This window comes from Lissotriton vulgaris, chromosome 8 (assembly GCF_964263255.1).
Source record: "Lissotriton vulgaris chromosome 8, aLisVul1.2, whole genome shotgun sequence".
Lineage (NCBI taxonomy): Eukaryota > Metazoa > Chordata > Amphibia > Caudata > Salamandridae > Lissotriton > Lissotriton vulgaris.
Window position 1 is genome coordinate 1423713435 of NC_141696.1, and position 19913 is coordinate 1423733347.

Below are 19913 nucleotides of genomic sequence, written 5' to 3' on the forward strand. Positions count from 1 at the left end.
ATGTGTAGAGTGCATGATAGCGTATGGTACTTGCAAAGCAACGGATGGGGATCCCTCATGTTTGTGGGAGGGTATCCATTCCACCAAAATCTAAACCAGGACCTGCGTGTTGAATAGAAGGGTTTAATTAGAAAATAGATATAGAATCAGGAGTATGTGCAGCGGGGACCTCCAACATCTACATGTTCCGTTCTACACAAGATACAGGCTAGGGGTGAGATGACAGACAGTAAACACCGGATGTGCAAAAAGAAGGCTTGGCCTTTCATAATGTAATGGTGGCTGGTTTAATAAATAGTTTCGGAACTGGAGCAGCTGTGCATTACAACTTTAGACAGTGGTAAATAGTTGTTTGTAGCTGGAACCTTAAATGAATCTAACTGGAATCTTAAATGCACATACTGCAGGAAAGAGCACAATATAACAGAATAGCATAACACAAATTAAATTATAAGTACAGTAAACAGCCAGAAGGGAGCAGAACACAACACAACAAAACAATCAAAACATAATTCACCACAACCGCAACATCACAACACGACAACAAATGACCTGCTGGGTGCTTCGCATTGTTGAGTTGTTTTTGTTTCGTAATCGACTTCATATGTTGCCTTGTGTTGGTGTGTTCTATTCTAAATTTGCTGGGATGTTATTGTTGGTTGTAGTTTAGGATTGGTATTCTTTGTTGTGTTGTATTGTATTTCTATCGTCGTGGTGCATTATGGTAATATAGTATGGTGTTGTTATAATGTTGATGTACCTTAACCACAGTCTATGTGTTTCAAAATTAACAGATGTTCTTGTCACATTTTTCCACCTCCACAAATCTTCTTTCAATCTAGAATGGTAAACGGGCTTTGCAATAGTCACTCCCTTACTTACCTCTAAAGACATGTAAGCCAAAAATGTTTTGTGATTCGGCCATAGCACTCTATTGGGATCGATTAAACACCTTCTTTGGGTTACTGGTAGTACATAAAACAACAATAGATGAAAATGAATTGAGGAATTTAAGACCATGACACTTTTTTTGCTTATTTTATTAGGAATGGATATTTAGCAGGAAATGACAACAAAAGTGTAAATCAATGGTGGTGGTGAATTCGGATGAGTTAAACAAAAAGGTTTTGAACTTCCGGAGAGAGTTCTCCACGGGGGGCTTCACAAATCTTTCATTCAAATCGACCTCTGTGTCTTTCTGTAAAGCATATAGAACGCCACTGGCTAGTTTGTCGGTGGAAGCATGGATCCTAGATTTTTGGAACTCTCTCATCGTTCCAGTCACTTCCTTTATCAGTGTGGCAATGCTTTTCAATTATTTCTTCTGCTGAAACGTTGTGCATGTAGGAGAATCTTCTCACCAACATTCTGAAAGAGAAAATAACACAATACACTTGAGTTTTTTTTAAACTATGGAAACACTGAAAGAAAACAAGTGAGGGGTGGTGTAAGGATGAAAGTTACTGGCACAATGTGCAGCTGTGCCATCCTTTGTAAAGTATCCTCTGTATTCTTTAATCTGGTGTTAGTTTAAGGGGCCTCTAAGCCCAAGGCACCCACCAAATGGTCGATCGGTGCTCCTCAGGGTCAGCCTTTTGGTGGAACTTGAGAGGTGTAGTCCCTGATTGGTCTCCATGTATAGTTTTGAGGTACCCAGTAGTGCCCATGCACACTGCCTGCTGTTCATATCCCATGAAAAGTAATCCAGAGGCTCAGGGTGAAGGCACTACAGCAGCTCTCCAGACCTGTACTGTTAGTGTTGACATTTTCCAAGGTGGGAAACTCCTAAGCTAGCCCCCAGATTTAATTTATTTATTTTTAGAGTTTTATATAATGCGAACTTGGCCCGAGGGTATCAGCGCCCTTTACAGAATAGATACCTGTAAGGTTGAATAAAGTCTTCAAGCCTTCTATACCTATCACATGAGATTACTGGTAGGCTGCTGAATTGGCTTACATGAATGCCAGGGTCTGTAAACAGTTGCACCCCTTCAAACACCTAAACACCGATGAAGTTGTGATCCGTAAGAGATCAACCGTTAAGACGTTCAGGTCTGCTTGGCAAGCACACTCTTCCTGCACCAATTTTTGATATTTCGATCCAATTTAATTGCTCTCCCATTTTGACCCACTATGTGATTTGATCCATCATCTAGCCATTGACTAGCCCCCCTGCCAACCAGTCAGACCCTGGTCTGTTGTTAGCCCCAAGTACTCTTGGGTATGTGACAATTTTGTCCCTTGACAACTGCAGTCAACCTGCCTCCCTTGTGACCACTATCACACATACGAAATTTGAGACACTGTCCCCTTCCTTCACAGGTCAGCGATACCACATCTGGACTGTCATTGTATTTACTTTGTTTCAGATGTTCATGAACCTCTATGATGGCGAACCTTAAACACTGCTGAAAGAGTGTGATCACATCACGAATCATACAACACTTCTATATTGATCCTGAACATGTCACTGTAGTAACTTCACATACTGCTTTATGTGTTTAACTGTATATGCTGAATGCTTATTGTAAACATATTCCATGTACAAATACATGACACCCCACACGTCACCATGGCTTTGTATCCAACCTATTTGATAAATATGCTGTGCTTTAGCTATGCTGACCACATACACATACATCCCTATAGATAAACCTTGACTGCCTGCCTACTTATAGAAAGGGAGTCAAGGATTCCTCGTAAATCTGGAAATGTGTCTTGTTCCATGGATGTTGCATGGGAACACCCACAGCAACACCCATGGAACGCCCCTTTCACACAAAGTACTGTGTGCAAAGGAGCCATACTTCCAAGGACAGGAAAAGCAGCGCAGGTTGACTTTTCCTGTCCTCGTAAATATGGAGCAGTAAAATACGCCACCATTACATCACAAAAAGTTATGTACTGGTGGTGCAGGGGGCTAGTAAATCTGCCCCTAGCTTTGCAGCAGGCGCCGGTCCACTTAAAAGTATTGAAACCTTGCTAAGAATGTCTGTATTCTTCCTTCCAAAATTGCAGAGTGCAAGTGCACACTGAAAGGACGGCAGGTGAATACCCATGAGGAAAGACTTCCTTCTGTTCTAATCACTAATTAGTATCCAGCGTCTGAACTTGGACAAACAATCGGCCTAAGCAATAGGGCACTAATAGTGGCCCCCCTATTAGCAAACCGTATAGGTGAAAAAGTGATCCACATTTGCAAATCAGGCCTGTTTTGAACTTTTAAAGACAGGGTATATGGGTATTTTGCAAGGTATAAGAGACTTTGGGCCATATGTATCATCAAACTATTTTGAATTTCCTAAATAGCGAATTTTAGGGAATCGCTATTTAGGAAATGCAAAATGGTATGTATGAACAAAATCGCTTTTTATTTGCGATTCCTTAAGCTTCCTTATTTGCGAATTCGCATTTTGCGAATTCGCAATTAAGGAATAATTTCCAATGCACTCCTATGGGCCAGGAGGCCCATAGGAATGAATGCAAAATAATTCTCAAAATGCGAATTCGCAATTTGCTAATCGCAATTTGAGAATTATTGCAAGGGTGCAGGGGTGTCTCAAAGACACCCTGCTGCACCCCTGAAAAGAACATGTGTGTACATATGGCGCACATACATGCCCTATGGGCATGTGTGTGCATCATATGCCACCTTTAAAAATGCCAATTTGTGCATTTCTGGAAGAATTTGCAAGTTACCATCAACTGAAAGTTGGTGGTAATTTGCGTATTCTTAAACTAAATTCGCAAGATAAAATTGCTACATACATAGCATTTAAGGAATCGCAAATTTGCGATTTCTTAAATGCTATGGAAAAATAAGGAATCACACAAGTTTGCAATTCCTTATTTTGGGAATGTTTCATACATTCCAAAACGTGCAAAACGGCCGTTTGCGAGTCGCAAAGGCCGAAATTCTGCGAATTTCGGCCTTTGCGATTCAAAAACGGCTTGATACATATGGCCCTTTATGAATTTGTGTATACTGAAGGAAATATTTGTGGTACAATCACGGAAATCAACAGAGAAGAATGACCCTCCTGTCCAAAAAACAGGTACAAACTTGTTAAATAACTTGTCCTCACACTGATCTATCAGACCAGCCAATCAGACATCACCTGATTGGCCTATAGGCCAGTCCCACCATGGTAATATTATATTATAACTTTCGGTGACTGAACATTTCTCATTTCGTTCACATATTATTCTGTACTATTTACAAATAAGTGGGTGAGCATCACAATGTGGGTGGATGGATTAGTGTATGGATACAGATGCATAGGTGGGTGGGTTAATCCATTGGTCACGAGGTGTGTGGATGGGTGTATGCATTTAGGGGCATATGTGACTGTGGGCAGGTAGGTGGAGGTGTGAATTTGTGTGTGAACAATGGAGGGATAAACAGTGCAGGAAGTGTGGGGGATCCTGAAGCTATTATTGAGTCGGACTGGGCTGGACCCAGTGAAATATGCTGAATTTGTCATGGTCTAATGTGCCAACACCGGGACACATTCAGCAGTGCCCGCACATTGTCTGTTTTCTTTTTGGTTATGTACCCAGGTTCCTAGCAATACAGGGTTCTCCCTTATTTATTGAGCTATGATTTCTTTTCGGCGCAGCAATCTGTGGGTGTTATGAGGGCTTATTTAGGGGCATATTATAAAGAACGGTGTTAAAATTATGGCCAGTTTAGCAGCAGAAAACTGCAGCTAAAGCAGCGATAATGGGCTTGATAATATGCCCCGGAGAATTCCAATAGTAGCCCACGTTCACACCCGGCAATAATTTGTAACGCCGTTCTTGATAATACCATTAGTCACTTCCAGGTAGGCCAAAATGAAAGCCTGATTTAAATGACCATCAGCCCTTCTTTTGTTAGAGCATTAGATTGGCTGCAAGCTATCTGGAGCCTAACACCTAGATGTCAATGCGTTAAGGGAATCAAAGGCACAGAGTTTGCTATCACCTCACGAGCACTTAAGAGAAACTATGATTGGCAGGCAGGTTTATTACTTTTTTAGTCGCTACATGTAAGAGGTAACTGTGCTATAGTAGAAGGCTTGCAACTTATGAGTTGCAAGAAACAAAACAATCTCTGTATCAAAAGCAGTAAACTACTTGCGTGTCGACAGAAAAGAGGAATCTGTGATCTGCATGTCACACAATGTGCTCTGCAGCAGGCACCTTAACCCTCTATGCTACTTTGAGGGAAAATAGAAATCTCTCCAGTAAGTGCATTAACCAACATATTTCCTGTCCCTGAAAATTGCTGGGCACACAATGATCTCTGAAGCAAGTGACAACCACATAAGATAAGAGGCATTTGTTCTTGTTGCTAATTTCTTTACAGGTGAGTTTTAAAAAATTAAGGGGCTAATTGACAAGCCCCTTGCGCCACTTTTGCGCCATTTTTAACATGGGAAAAGTGACGTTCGGGTGGCGCAAGGGGCTTGTAAATAAGCCTCGAAATGTTTAAGTCGAGTGTCTTTGCTTTTCATGACTCTACCCTTCGTGACGCTCCACGCCCTTTCCACTGCCACAGCTTGACCCCAAAATTTTGGGTTCCATGGAGTAAATAATCCAGGAGTGTGAATGGCTGCTACATAGGAGTGCATGGGGTGGGTGACTGTGCTATTATTACTTCACTTGTACGAGCGCTCTGTGTAATCGCAAGCTGTAGTATGAAGTTGTTGTTGTTTATATCGCCTTCTTTGTCTGTGACTGCCTTGCGGTGTGTGCAGGAAAACTGAAAAAATAAAGGTATTATATTTTAGGTATGTAACTTTGGATTTAGACTTTGACGGACAACTTATTCCGTCACAAATGTGATACATATCCCATCTGTAACATCCTATGGGGCTAGTAATATGGTGGGGGAGATATCCATCACATCTGTGAAGCCCACAGTTCCTTATCAATCAAAGAAATATACCTTTTAATTCCTTTGGCATATTGTCATCATGTTGTGTCAAAAGGATCTTTTGCATCAAGCACCAGCCAACGCCGGATAGAGGAAATGTGTACATTTCAAGGCGTAAACAGGGGTGACCAAAATAACATATTTGACTGAACTGGTATCAAATGTGGATGTGACATCTAATGCTTTACATGGTGTATATTTTTGAACGGTGTGAGCTTATAAACACAAGAACAACCCTTTCCTTTATTCTGGACTTTATATTAATTCCAAATACCACTTCATCTTATTTAAATAATTGTGAGGAATTCAGGGCAGCCTATGTTGTATCAATAGACATCTTACTAATGATTCTTTTAGGGGTGTCCAGTACCACAACGAGGGGACAGGGGGTTTCATAGCTTCTGGCAGGGGCGGCTCTAGGCTCATGGCCCCCCTGGGCAGGGAGCGTAGGTAGGGAGCCCCGGAAGAGGGGGTTCGGGCGGGGCGGAGCTCCCCGGAGCTCAGGAAGGGGGTCAGGGTGTTTGGAAGTGGAACAGAGCCGGAGGCCGCCAAATCCCTGCTACTGGGGCCGCCATGCAAATATGTATCCCTCCTCAGAGGATTATTATATTAAGGATATCTATTGGCGTGTCGGCCCCTGGGGTTTGGCGGCTCTGTGCAGGTGCACAGCTTGCACATGCCTAAGGCCGGCCCTGCTTCTGGAGGAGATGAAGAGGTTGTTTCCAGGCTCACGCTTTATGCTGGCCGACACACCACTTGGGAGTCGAATGCCCCAATTATTTTCAGACAAACAAACAATTATATTTTCTTTTCATTACCGTCACTTGGGAGAGGATGAAAGCACCATATCGTCTCAGGAATGCTTGAGTCAAAGCAGCATCCTTTGCTTCTGCACACTGAGGCTGAAACGCCACCATAGCCACAATCTGTCCTCTTATTTGCTGGCACTAGACATTGGTTATTACCTGATAAGACAAGAAAAATGTTCATTGCCTATATACATTTAGCACTGCAGGGGGTGAGAAATAGCACTTCTTCCTTCAGCTGTGGCTGATTTCAAGCAGCCCCTACAATCCACCAGACATATGTGCACATTTTCAGCTCTCCCAAATACAAGATAATGCACCCCCAGCCCAATATCATCAACCATAAAGCAATGGCGTAACAGTAGCCCTGACAGTGCGGGGCTGGCCTGAGCTCCAGAGGGCAACCTGTGACACTGTGCATGGTGAAGGCCGCTGGCTCTTAACTGGGTACTTTGCAGGGGGGGCCCTCAAATGTCATTACGCCGCTGTCATAAAGCTCTATTGAAGTTGCTGGTTAACACACATGGGATGTTCAACCCTGTACTGCACTAGTTGTTCTCCTTGCTGTCCCACATGATAACACCTCATCCAAATGAGCACCCCAAATCACAAATGCTATTGGTAACAAGTGAATGGCCTCAAGTATCTGTTCTCTCCCCTATAATCTTCAGTAAGTACATTCAGTCTTTCAAAGTCCTCCTCACCAAGAATGCCATCTTGAGTTACTGCTACACCATTGATACAAGCTGTACATGAAAGCCTCCACAGTCAAGGACGTTCATCAGCTCAAGTGTTGCCTCACTTACATCCATGTCTGGGTGTTGAGGGCCAGCCTGAAAGTGACCTCAACAAAGATGAATTCTTTCTCATCTCATCACTAACAATTACGAACAAGTTTAAATCTAGAAATGGGCATCAGTCATGAAGTCTAAAGGTTTCTCACTCAACTCTGCAAGTGCAAAATAGCTCAGATTTAATGTAAATAGGGACTTGTCCTTCAAAACCTATTTCACTAAGAAAACATAGAGAGCCAAATACTAGACCACCCTTGTATGTAGAAAAAGCTATACTTTACAGACTAGGGGCCCGATTCACAGAATGAACTTAAGACTCAATCCTAAACTTACTACTATTTTGGTATTCACAGAATGCACTTACTACTTTTGGCATTCACAGAATTAATTTACTACTTTTGGTATTCACAGAAGTTAGGATGTTGTCTCAAGTTTGTCTTCAGACAAACTTAAGACAGACTTAAGACAGACTTAAGACAAAATCCTAACTTAAGTCTGTCTTAAGTTTGTCTTAAGACAAACTTAAGACAAAATCCTAACTTCTGTGAATACCAAAAGTAATAAGTTCGTTCTGTGAATGCCAAAAGTATTAAGTGTATTCTATGAATACCAAAATAGTAGTACGTCTAGGATTGAGTCTTAAGTTCATTCTGTGAATCAGGCCCTAGGACTTCAGAGTAGCAATTCAAGTTTTCATCTTATCTTACTTGCATGTCAACAGCCTGTTACTTGCCAGCATACCTTACTCCTCTCAGACTCTTCCACAAAAAGTGCTTCTAGGTGCATCATCAAAGGATCACATATTTATAACTGCATAGCTCCAACCCTGTTGGGCCTGCACTACTTGCTCCTCCTACTCTACATATTTTCTTGGCCTGCTGCATGTAGGGGAAGGCAGTAATATACTAGGCAAATTAACCAAGGGGAAACATCGTTTACAATGCACATGTTACAACGCATGCCATTACAACGCACTATTTATAACGCAAAATCCATTACAACACATGTCATCACACCAAATACCATTACAGCGCATGCCATTACAACGCATTCCCCAAAGTAATGCCCCAACAGAGTTAGAATAGTAGAATAGTAGAATAGTAGTTTGCGTTGTAATGGATTATGCGTTGTAATGGCTTGTGTTGTAATGAAATGTGTTGTAATGGATTTTTTGTTGTAAAAACTGCATTGTATTTGCCCGATTCTAACCAACACATCAGGCCATCGTAAACAAGGATCCACATAATCAGACTTGAAATAAAGAAACACAAAAATGAGAGGTTGATAAGGTGACTTGCTTTAATCTATGCACTCTATGGGCCCGATTCACAGAACTTACTTAAGACAAAATCCTAAACTTACTACCATTTACTCATTTTGGAATTCACAGAAGGCAATTTCTCATTTTGGTTTTCACAGAAGGCACTTACTCATTGATGAGTAAGTGCCTTCTGTGAATACCAAAATGAGTATGGGCACTTACTCATTTTGGTATTCACAGAAGGCACATATTCCTCAATTAGTAAGTCCCTTCGGTAAATACCAAAATGAGTAAGTGCCTTCTGTGAATACCAATATGGCAGTAAGCTTAGGATTTTGTCTTAAGTTAGTTCTGTGAATCGGGCCCTAGATGTTCTGGTTTGTCTCATAATTTGTGCAGTTCACAAATGAGACAAAAACACATGTCTTCAAGGAGCATGTCATCTTGCACAAAAAAGACACTTCCCTCATCCGTTGACCTCAGGGTTCATCAACATGTTAACATGCACAGTCATTCTTTACCCCTTCTCCTTATGTACAGCTCCATAGCATGACCTGCACCAACTCAGTCCTAGTAGGTCATTAGGCAAAGTTCGAACTCCCTATGCCTCCTAAACAAGGTAGAGCCTGACTGTATGCCTGATAATGCACAGCCTATGTCAGGCCCCTGTCTCCATGTGCTGTTTGGTCTCCATTGTTTTCATTGTTTTCTAGTTGGGCAGGTGCAGGTGCCATGTACTCTGACATGCACTTTTCACTGTTTTCTAGTTGGGCAGGTGCCATGTACTCTGCTGTCCATTTTATTTAGGCATGCTGTGTACTATAGTTTGGGTGCACTGTTTTAAGATCTGTTTAACTAAGTGCAAATGTTCAGAGTTTTAGTTTGAACAAACGTAACACTGAATAGTTAAAAGTCTCTGTTTCCTGCAGACCTCACATTTGCTTTCCATGCTTGCTTGTTGCCTATTTGTTCAACTGCCCTGCCATCAAATTAAATCCTTTCATTTCCTGCCCCAGTCTCCTGCCAAAGACAGCCTTGTACTTAACAGTAAAAACTCAGGAATCTTCAGGAAGGCTCCAGTGCCTAATGCCTTTGTTTATTCAACCTTCTGTTTCCTGCCCCAGGCTACTGCCAGAAACAGTCTTCAAATTGACAGGAAACACTAAGTAATCTTCAAGAAGGTTCCAGATTAACAATTGCATGATAGGTTATAAATACTGCTTTCAAACTCAGTCCCCTGCTTGGTGTACTAGATCCACACTGAGAGGGAACAGAGTCTCCCATCAGTGCGTCATTGGATCCGAGCTCCCCTGCTAGTGACAAGAATAACCTGGATATCTTTGCCTAAAACGTGGGGGACAGCAACCCCTCTTGGAAATCTGCCACTTCAAGACAGCTTCCAACAATCTTGAACCTGGTTGATCAGCCTACTCCACCTTGCCCCCATTGCCTTGTCTATGACTATCTTTTCATGTTTTAATGCTACAGCTACACTGGCCCTTTACACAGACCTCAGGTTATAGTATCAACCAGGAGCTTATAGTTGGGGTATCCTCTGTTTCTTCAATGACAACCAGGCAATTTGAGTTTGACTAAGAAAGTCTTTGCAAAAGAAAAGGACTAGTTGAGTGAAGTAACACAGTGTTATAGACAAGTATAGATTTTGGAATTATCTGTGCAGAGACTAAAGGATACACACTCAGGATTAAGTGCAGCGGTTAGTACTCAAGGGTCTTTCACATGGAGTCGAATTTCAGATAGTAATTCTTGTTTGGTATGTTTCATTATAGACTCAAACCTCAGGCTGATTGTAAATCATTCCTGTATGGCTGTATGTAATGACTGTGCTCTTTTTGCACCACCACTCCAGACTAAAGAAGTGTGCTTTGCTACTAGAACTTGAGGAGTCCTGCTCAGAAGAGTTAACACCCACCTGCCATATTTTACACAGGGGCTCCAGGTACACCAGAATCATCGCTCTCACTCTCTCTCTTTCTCCAGCTGTTCTTCCCTCTAAGGCTTGTCACTGGTATCATACATTCTAAGGATTAACGTCAAGGGGAAGTGCTGGAAAATCTACACTTCCGCAGAAGCCATAGGAATTCAGATGAGTGAACCTTGGTGCGACCACCTCTAAATGATCTCCAACCTCATTCTCTTACAGGCACACCTCCCTTACTGCAAAATGGTGCAAATCGTTCATCCTATTTGTTTCTAGTGCAAACTATCTCTGATATGTGAATCCTTTTATTCATACTTCCCATCTCCTTTTTAAATATCATCACCTAATTTCAAATATGTCTTTCTATGTCAGTGCTTTTTAACTTTTAATATTCTGTTTTTCCTTCTTTATTCTAAGTTGATTTGCCAGTGCACCTTCCCTCAGCTTTTATGAAGCAATCTGACACCTGCTGAGGCTTGACCTATTCTACTTTACACCTACAAACAAGAAATACATATGCTGTAGTTTCTGACTAATTGAAATGGGGGTCTCTGGTTGGCAGGTTTATACTCTGTCCATGTAGGGACCCTTCCTTCTAGTTAGGATAAGGGGGTTATGCTTCTAAAATGACCCCTGCTCACCCCCTTGGTAGCTTGGCCCGAGGAGTCAGGCTTATCTCAGAGGCAATGTGTAAAGCCTTTGAACGTAACACACAGTAATTCAGTAAAAACCCTGCAGAAGGACACAACACCAGTTTTAGAAAAATAGGCAATATTATTCCCTGTAAACAAGACCAAATTAATAAAAATCCAACATACAGTTATCAAAATATTAATAATGCAAAACTAGACTTAAAATACAGTTCCTTAAAGTCAATAGCTCCATCAGGGGCTATCGCAGAGTTGTGAATAAACAAATCTAGCAGTTCAGGCCGACCGCTGCGTTGTTGGTCAGCTACAATATCGGGAAGGCCTGCAAACAGTACCTTGGAAATGCAGGGTGTTGTTGTACTTGCGATGCGCTCCGAAGAGATGGCGCCGATGGCATCAGCAAAGTATCGTCCCAGAGTTTGGTGCAGGAGTCATCGGGCCCGTGAAGTCACACGTTTTGCAGATCTAACTCCGTGAGGTTGAAGTCAGGAGCGCTGGCAAGTGTTGGGGCTGCCGTGCGAACGGGAGCCATAAGGCGTGCGGTGCACTCAGGTGAAAGTGCAGGTAGTGGCTCGGTGACGGCATCCAGCAGCGTCAGTGAGACCAGGGCTGCAGTGCGAAGGGGGGCAGTGCTCAGTGCAGTGCTAACAGGTCACAGTGCAAGGAGTGCTGTCATCAGTAAACAATCTGGAGTTGATGGCTCCAGGATCAGTGGGCCAAGGCTGTGTGTGGGACAGAGCTGTGCATCCAGTAACTTACGAGCAGTGCCCCAGATCCCAATGGAAGCAGTGGCTTCGTGGCGGTGTCAGGTGGCGGCGTTGGTGGGACCAGGATTGTAGTGTGAAGTGGAGCAGTGCTCTTGACGGTGCTAACAGGTCATGGAGCCGGCAGCGGCATCGTTGATGGCTTTGGGGCATTTTTCTTTTGTGTAGCATAAAACAAAAAGTTCCCAGTGCTGGTAGCAGATGATCTTGAAGTCTTTGTTATTCCAGAGACTTCTTGGACAGGGTAAATCTCTGCCTCAAGCACTTCGAGAATCTCAGGAAAATAAGTTGCAGAAAGTCCAATCCTTTCACTGCTCAAGACAAAAGCAGCAACTGCAGGCCAACCCAATAAAGCAACAAACAGCAAAGGAGCAGTGCTCCTTCTGGCAGCTCTTCTTTGCAGGTTCCTTAGTCCAAAAAGGTTCTACATTTCTGGGGTCAGGGCCCCCACATTTATACTACTTTTCTCTTTGAATTCTTTGGCAGACATTCTCCATTGCTCAGTAAAAACAGTCCTGTCCTTCCTGGTCCAGCTTCACTACAGGAGGTGGAGACAGCACTGTGCAGAGCAGACATAGCTTATTCAGGTGCTAGTGAAAACTCCTCCCACCACTCTAAATGCAGAAAGGTCTATGCAGCCTGACTATGAGTCACCCAGGAAAGGCAAGGCACACCTCAACCCCCTTTGTGACTGTCTATAGTGAATGCCATTACTCAGCTCCCACCACTCCAAAACCAGACAGTGAATACACAAACAGACAGAGGGACACAGGATGGTTAAAAAAGAAAGCGTCCACTTTCTAAAAGTGGCATTATCAAACACACAATTTTAAAACCACCTTTACTAAAATGTGTGTTATTAAGTTCAGAGAGCCTAAACTCCAAATCAAGGCAGCTCCAATGTTAGCCTATGGAGGAGCTAGTCCTTGCAATAGTGAAAAATGAAATGCACAGTTGTTCACTATCCTGACATATAAAATACATCACTACCTTTCACATACACTGCATCCTGACCATGGGGCGTAACTTGGCCTACCTTTGGGGTGCCTTACATGTATGTTAAGGGAAGGTTGGGGCCTGGCAAGTGGGTGCACTTGCCAAGACGACATGGCAGGTAAAACTATGCGCAGATGCTGCAGTGGCAGGTCTGAGACATCTTTGAAAGGCTACATTTGTGGGTGACACAAGCAGTGCTGTAAGACCACTAGTAGCACTTGATTTACAGACCCCGGGCACACCTGTGCACAATACTAGGGACTTACTAATAAATTAAATATGCCAATCATGGATAACCAATCATGACACAATTTACAGTAGGAGTACTTGCACTTTAGCACTGAAAAACTATGAAATAGTGTGCAGAGACACTAAACCAGCAAAAACAAAATCCAGCATACCATTAAAAACAGGAGGTCAGAAAGCAAAAAGACAGGAGAAACACGCCAAAAGATGCCAGGTCTAACACTGGCTCACACACCTTTCCTAAAACCATACAGGAACTTGGTTGAAATGATGACTGAGTTAAGCTGTCAAAGGGACAAAATGACATTAGAATTGTATGCATAGTGAAGTAATTTACAACCCAGGGATAAAAAGGGTGTTTGCTGGTGCTTTCCACATTGAGCCACTTCATGCAGCATAAGTATGAATTAATTTTATGGGTGACGTGATACCTGTGTTGCATCTGTAGTATAATACCTAATTTACTGGAAAATAATTGTTAATTAGATGAGGCAATACCGGTGCTTTTCGAAATGAACAGATTTCTTTATCATCCTCTCGCAAGAATTTTTTTGCTAAAGTATGTCTTCTTCCATGGGGGTCCACGGACATCTTTAATCCATAATTCTTCCAGTGGCTCAGTTGAGCAAACATTGGCTGTGAGAGTCTATGGATATTTCATGACTTACCTTCACAAGAAGGCAATCTATGTCGAGCCAGCCGCTCATTAAGTACATTGCTATTTGCCACTTTGTTTGACTACACAAAAAAAACACTGTTAGAAAATGGCCCGCCCTGAAGGGTCGCCACCCCAAAGTTTTTGCCTTCCTCCTCCTCTTTTTGCTGATTCTTGATGTTGGTCTTAGGACTCTGTGCACTTTACCACTTCTGACCAGTTCTAAAGTGCATGTGTTCTCCCCTAAACACGGTAACATTGCTGTATACACAACTGGCACATTTAATTTACTTGTAAGTCTGGTAGACCATATACTCAGGGCCTGTGACTTAAATGCTACCAGTGGAGCTGAAGCACTGATTGTGCCACCCAGACAAGTGGCCTTTCAAACCTGACTCAGGCGTGCCTTTGCAAGGCCTGTGTGTGAGGTTTACTGCAATTTAAAACCACTTGCCAAGCCGGTATGCACTTCAAAGATCCTTCTATGATGTCATCCTCACTACAAAGACACAACTGGGTATAAGTACTGGGGCTCTGACTCTACCAAGACAGTACACTGCTGGACATGTGAAGAACTCTGCTAGGAGTAAAGACGTCTGTGCTGCACAGATTGCCACTCTGCTTGACTGCTGCTCTATAAGAATTGCTTTTCTGCTTTGCTGTCCTGCAGCCTGCTGATCTCTGCGCTGCTGAGGACAAGGACTGGATCCATCTCACTTGAACCCGGAGTGACTCCAAGCTCTTGCTGGCTTGTTCCCTCTTCTGAAGCCTCAAGGCCATCAAAGACTTCCTTCAACCCTGCAATGGCACCTTGACTAGGCCTAGGCAGAATTCTGCTGAGTTGCCAAAAAGCTCCACCAAATTCTGTAGAGTTCCGTGTGAGAGTGGAATATTGATTGGCCGCTGACAGTTGCCTAGGGCAGGCTCTGGCATTCTCGTTAGTAGAGATAATTATGGCCAATATCCTTAGAGCAGGCTTTTAGAAATATGCGCAGAGCGCATACCCACCGAGACATGTCCAGTCTCTGTTTTGCTGGAGTTTTTTCCACTGCCGTTGAAATATAACAAACCGCTGAAATATAATAAACACGAGTGCATTATCGCATGCATGTTGCTGGCAAAGCGAAAATCAGAAGGCCAGCTTCAGTTCCCACAAATTACCACCACAGTCTCCCTCGAGTTGAAGAAGAACACCTACCAATCAGTCAGCTGTTCACTTACAAAACCTTTAAATAAATAAAACTTGCTGCCAGCCTTGGAGTTCTGGTGGTCCGTTTGATACCATGTCGGACAGCAGTTTTGCTGTCCGGGTCTGCTTTGGCAAAAACATAAGACGTTGAAACTGATGCAGTACCGCCCATATGTGTGTGAATCATGGTGGACCTAGCTGAGCTATGGCTTCAGGAAAGTGCCACAGCCTAGTCCTTCCTTTGTGTCAACAGTGTGGGGAATGGCCACTGAGCTCACCACAGACTTTTCTGCAAGCCTGGGGATCTCTTGCAGAGACACTGTCACCCCTGCACTGCAGGTGTCCCAGAAGGGAGGACGCATCATAGTATTTTGTATGCATTTCTAAGCTGGATTCGGGGCAGCAAATGCACAAATGTGGTTTTAGGCATAATTTCATGAGTGCATCCGGCTGTGCTTTCTTTTCTTACATGTGTGTGTGCTGTTTATCACCTACTCCGACAGCCCCCTTGGGGGCCAAAGGTGCACCAGTCTGTTCACACCTGACACTTGGAAGAAACCCCCTGAGGCCCTGCCACACCCCCTCTATGCACAATCGCCCGGGCTGAATGGAGCAGATATTCGGGTATAACACGGTTCCTGCAGCAGATGCGGGTGTATCTGCCTTACCTGCTCTTCCGTCAGCCTCCATGGCAGGCCTCTTGTGTGTCCATGCCACCTCTTCTCCCTGGCACGTGGAGCAGGCTCATGGTCCACTTCCAGCAGAGACATTGTGATGGAAATGACTGAAGTATGGTAGCTGGGCACCAGTAGACCTCCGTTCCGCGGCATAGGCGGAGTTCTAATGTAAACTCGAATTACGGGAGAGTGTTCCAATTGGTTCATGTACAACCGCACTCTAGGTAACGAGGTGACTGTGGTTTTGGGATCAGAAAAGTCCTGAGGAAGGCCATTGTGACCCTATACTGGGGGCACATCACTTCGGCTGAAACATGTCGACAAATTGGCATTAAGGAGGAGTGTAAGGAGTTCATAATCTCTTCCAGTCACCACCATCCTTCACGTTTTTAATCCTGGCCGAAGGGTCCAGGAATAAAATGTACGCATGGCGACACCTCCGAGCTAGTTTTAAATCACACTGCACTCTCACTTTCGGTGATCCCAGTTAAACTGTTTCTATACATCTTTATATGCTGTGTCTTGTCTTCCCCACCCTATTGCTCCACCCCAGGCGTTGGTCTGCGCAGGGGTGTACTGAAGTAGCCCTATGATGAAGCATGTCACACAATTGTGTGAGTGAGGGCAGTATTTTGACAGAGAGCACGTGCCACCACAGAGACAGATATGTTATCACTCTCCACTCCTTTTGGTGTGTTCAAGTTGTGGCCAGGCGGGTCTGAATCCTTCACTCAATCACTTTTGTGTAACATATTGATTTTATTTTACTCATAAAAATGTAATCAGTTTTTTCCCAACCCCTTTTTGGGGTGTTTTCATTGTGTTACTGTGTGTGTATGCGTGTTCAACAAATACTTACACATTGCCTCTTTAGATAAGCCTGACAGCCCTATGCCAAGCTACTGGAGGGTGAGCAAAGGTTATCTTTAAATGTGTATCTAGCTTATCCTGATTAGGGTGGTGGCTCCTGCTGGTACAGGGTGCATATTCTGATAACCAGAACCCCCATTTGAAAAAGACACCTTAAAGTGTGTGCCACAGAGACAGAGCTGTTCTTTCCACCAAGATTTCACATTCTGCATCTAACACTAGATCATGGACAGCAAATCTCTGCCTTAAATTAATCAGGAGAAAGTGTAGAATACTGCGGTAGCATACAATTTTTCTTTGACCACTATTAATTCTGTGTAATGTTGCTTCTGCTCTCACAAATGCAGATGCCAGGCGTCATTTTAAAAGCATACATTTCCAAGGGTGTCAAAAGCCAAGGACATTGATGCTGTTTAAACCAAAGAAAGACAAATGCCCGTGGATGCACCTCGTCTTTTAACATGCTTATCTAAGCGCTCACAAGCTCATTAAATGGCAATGCTTTTTTTAGTGACCCTGTGTTTGCCCAGTGGGAGCAAACCTGTGATGTCTTATAGATGTGATGTGTTGTTTAGTAGTAGCATGTGCACATTAATCACACTACACCATACCCTGTGGGGCTTATTTATGATCCTTCGTGTCACTTTTGCGCTGCCTGTGCATCTCTTTTTGTGACAAACCAGCAGGGTAAAAAATGTGCCATGTTGCATCATATTTACAAAGTGACGCATCTAGGTAGATGCGTCACTTTGTAAACCCCTGTGCCACATTATACCTGCGCCAGGTATAATGTATGCAGGGGGGGGGGGCATTCTGATGCAAGTAAGCCACGTAGAAGTGACGCAGTGAAATCTATGAGATTTCACTGCGTCACTTCTAGGACGCGAATGCATCAATATCTTACGCCTGCCTCACAGCAGGCGTAAGACTGACGCAGGTACATTGCACATGGACTGGCCCACGTGTAATGACCCATTGCTGGAGTTGGGTCACTTTTGTGACACACTCAAGCAATGCGTCATTTTTGCGCCTACAGCTACATCAGAAATACTGATGTATCTGTAACTCCTTGCGACATTATGCGTCATTTTGTAAATATGACACATCCAGCATGTCGCAAGGAGGGTGCAATGAAAAGAAGGAGTGAGAAACTTTATGACCACCTGTAATCCCAAGCCCAAATAATGAAGCCTGTATGGAAGTCAAACTCACAAGACACTGTATTGACCCGTTGGACCTTTGGCACCACAGAATTACTCAGATGTGATCGGAAGTGTTGCAATTTAACACAATGCGTATCGTAACATAATGTAATTTAGCCTAACATAAACTATCTTAAAATAAAAGAACATAACAACATAACATAAGAACACATAACATAGCATAACATAAGAGCAACCACTCCCTAATGACGCTCATTCTCCTTCTTTCTAATGATTCTTTACTTCTTATACATTGAATCCTCAGTGGAAAGTTGCCCGGTAACATTGCATAGTACTGTATCAACGCTTTTTTGGCCACTGGTCGCAGACCTGGTGTCCTCTGTTGTACACTTGGTTGTGCACTTATCATGATATCATATTAGCGCCTAACTCCTCACCCCTCTGTAGAACGGCGCCCCAGCATGGTGGTCCAGATGCTTCTGTAGCGCCTCACCTCCATCCAGTCTTTGACATATATACCTCTTATTCCTTTGTTCCACCCGATCTTACATCTACACAAACATCTGACTCTTCTGTAGCTCCCTGAAGCCTCGGAGAAACCTGCACCTGCCTTGCTCCCCTTGTGGCCCTCGAGGTCTGACCCTTCTGAGGCACCCTGCACCTACTCACTATTCCTTTTCTACTGACCCCTCCGTAGACACATGCTTACAATTCCTGCTCCCTGACCCTTTTGTTCCATTTCTGGAATGTAGCTCCTCACACCACTTTTGTTCCTTTTCTCTAACCCTCTGGAGCATCTATACCTCTGCATGAAATCTAGTACCCTGATTTTGAGTTGGGCGACCATGGGAAATCCTCTAATTCTAAATCAGGACAATCAACTGATTTATTTTTTTCCACCACAGACCTGGAGGAAACTACCTGATGGCTTAACCCTTCGTTAGGGAATCAGAGGAGCCATCACCTCACCGCCCATCTGTAACTCAGGTTATTAGACACACATCCCTCGGGTGCACTTATAACCGGAACCCCAGCTGACATGCAGCTCCCATTTTTGCCAACTTCCAAGATCACAGAACCTCTGAAACAGCGGATACCTGACCTCTTTATGATAAATGTATCACAGCTCTTCTTTCACAATAATGTTTTTATGCATTTGTCTATTCATGTATTTATTTACTTTCTTATTTATTTACATAAGTATCCATTTACTTATTTATTCATTCATTTATTTTAGTATGTATGCATGCATTAAGTAATTTATGTATTATTCATCCCTCACTTCCCTTTTGAGTTTTGTATGTATGTATGCATTCATTTACACACTCCTTTATTACCTTTTTTATTTATATATGCATGTATTAAGTTATTCATTTCATTACTTACTTTTTAAATGTATGAATGTAATAATGTACTAATATTTATTTTTCATTCCTTTGCTTACTTTTTTATTTTTGTATGTTCCCATACATTTATTTCTTTATTTCCTTAATTATTGATTGATTGATCGTTTTGTCATGAATTATATCACACATTTCAGGGAGTTCAAAGAGCTGAGAATTGATCTGCCTAAATCTGATCAGCATATAAGGTACCATGAGATGGAAGCACTTACCCTTTGCAGTGTCGCCTGCTGCGGCTTCGTGATGCTGTAGAAGGAGAGCAAAGGCCAAGAACCAGAGCATCGTGGACCCCATGGCAGCTGCAGCTTCTCTCACAGTGACAAAGATGTAAAGGAATCCTCGCGGACTCACACTTATATGGCAAGCAATGTTTGGCTTCTGTTTGGGGCAATATTTACCTAAAGGGCGCACTGTCCAATGTCCGACCCCTCCCAGTCCTTTTGCTGCTGTCTGTAAAGGCGCAGAGGATTATGAGTCAGACGCTGAGGTGCTGGGAGGGATGAAGGGAGTGTTGGTGAAAAGGTCACATTCCATCCTCCGAGCCCCCGTCCCTGCCTCACATACCGTGCACACCGTG

General features: G+C 43.2%; 1 long non-coding RNA gene across 1 annotated transcript; it reads right to left on the reverse strand.

Moving 5' to 3' along the window:
* Positions 1-1022: 1022 nt before the first annotated feature.
* LOC147698859 (uncharacterized) lies at positions 1023-19682 on the reverse strand. Its single transcript, XR_015299232.1, has 3 exons — positions 19549-19682; positions 6739-6885; positions 1023-1368 (listed from the first exon to the last, which is right to left on the reverse strand). It is a non-coding gene; the product is annotated as an uncharacterized LOC147698859 (long non-coding RNA).
* Between the last annotated feature and the right edge of the window lie 231 nt (positions 19683-19913).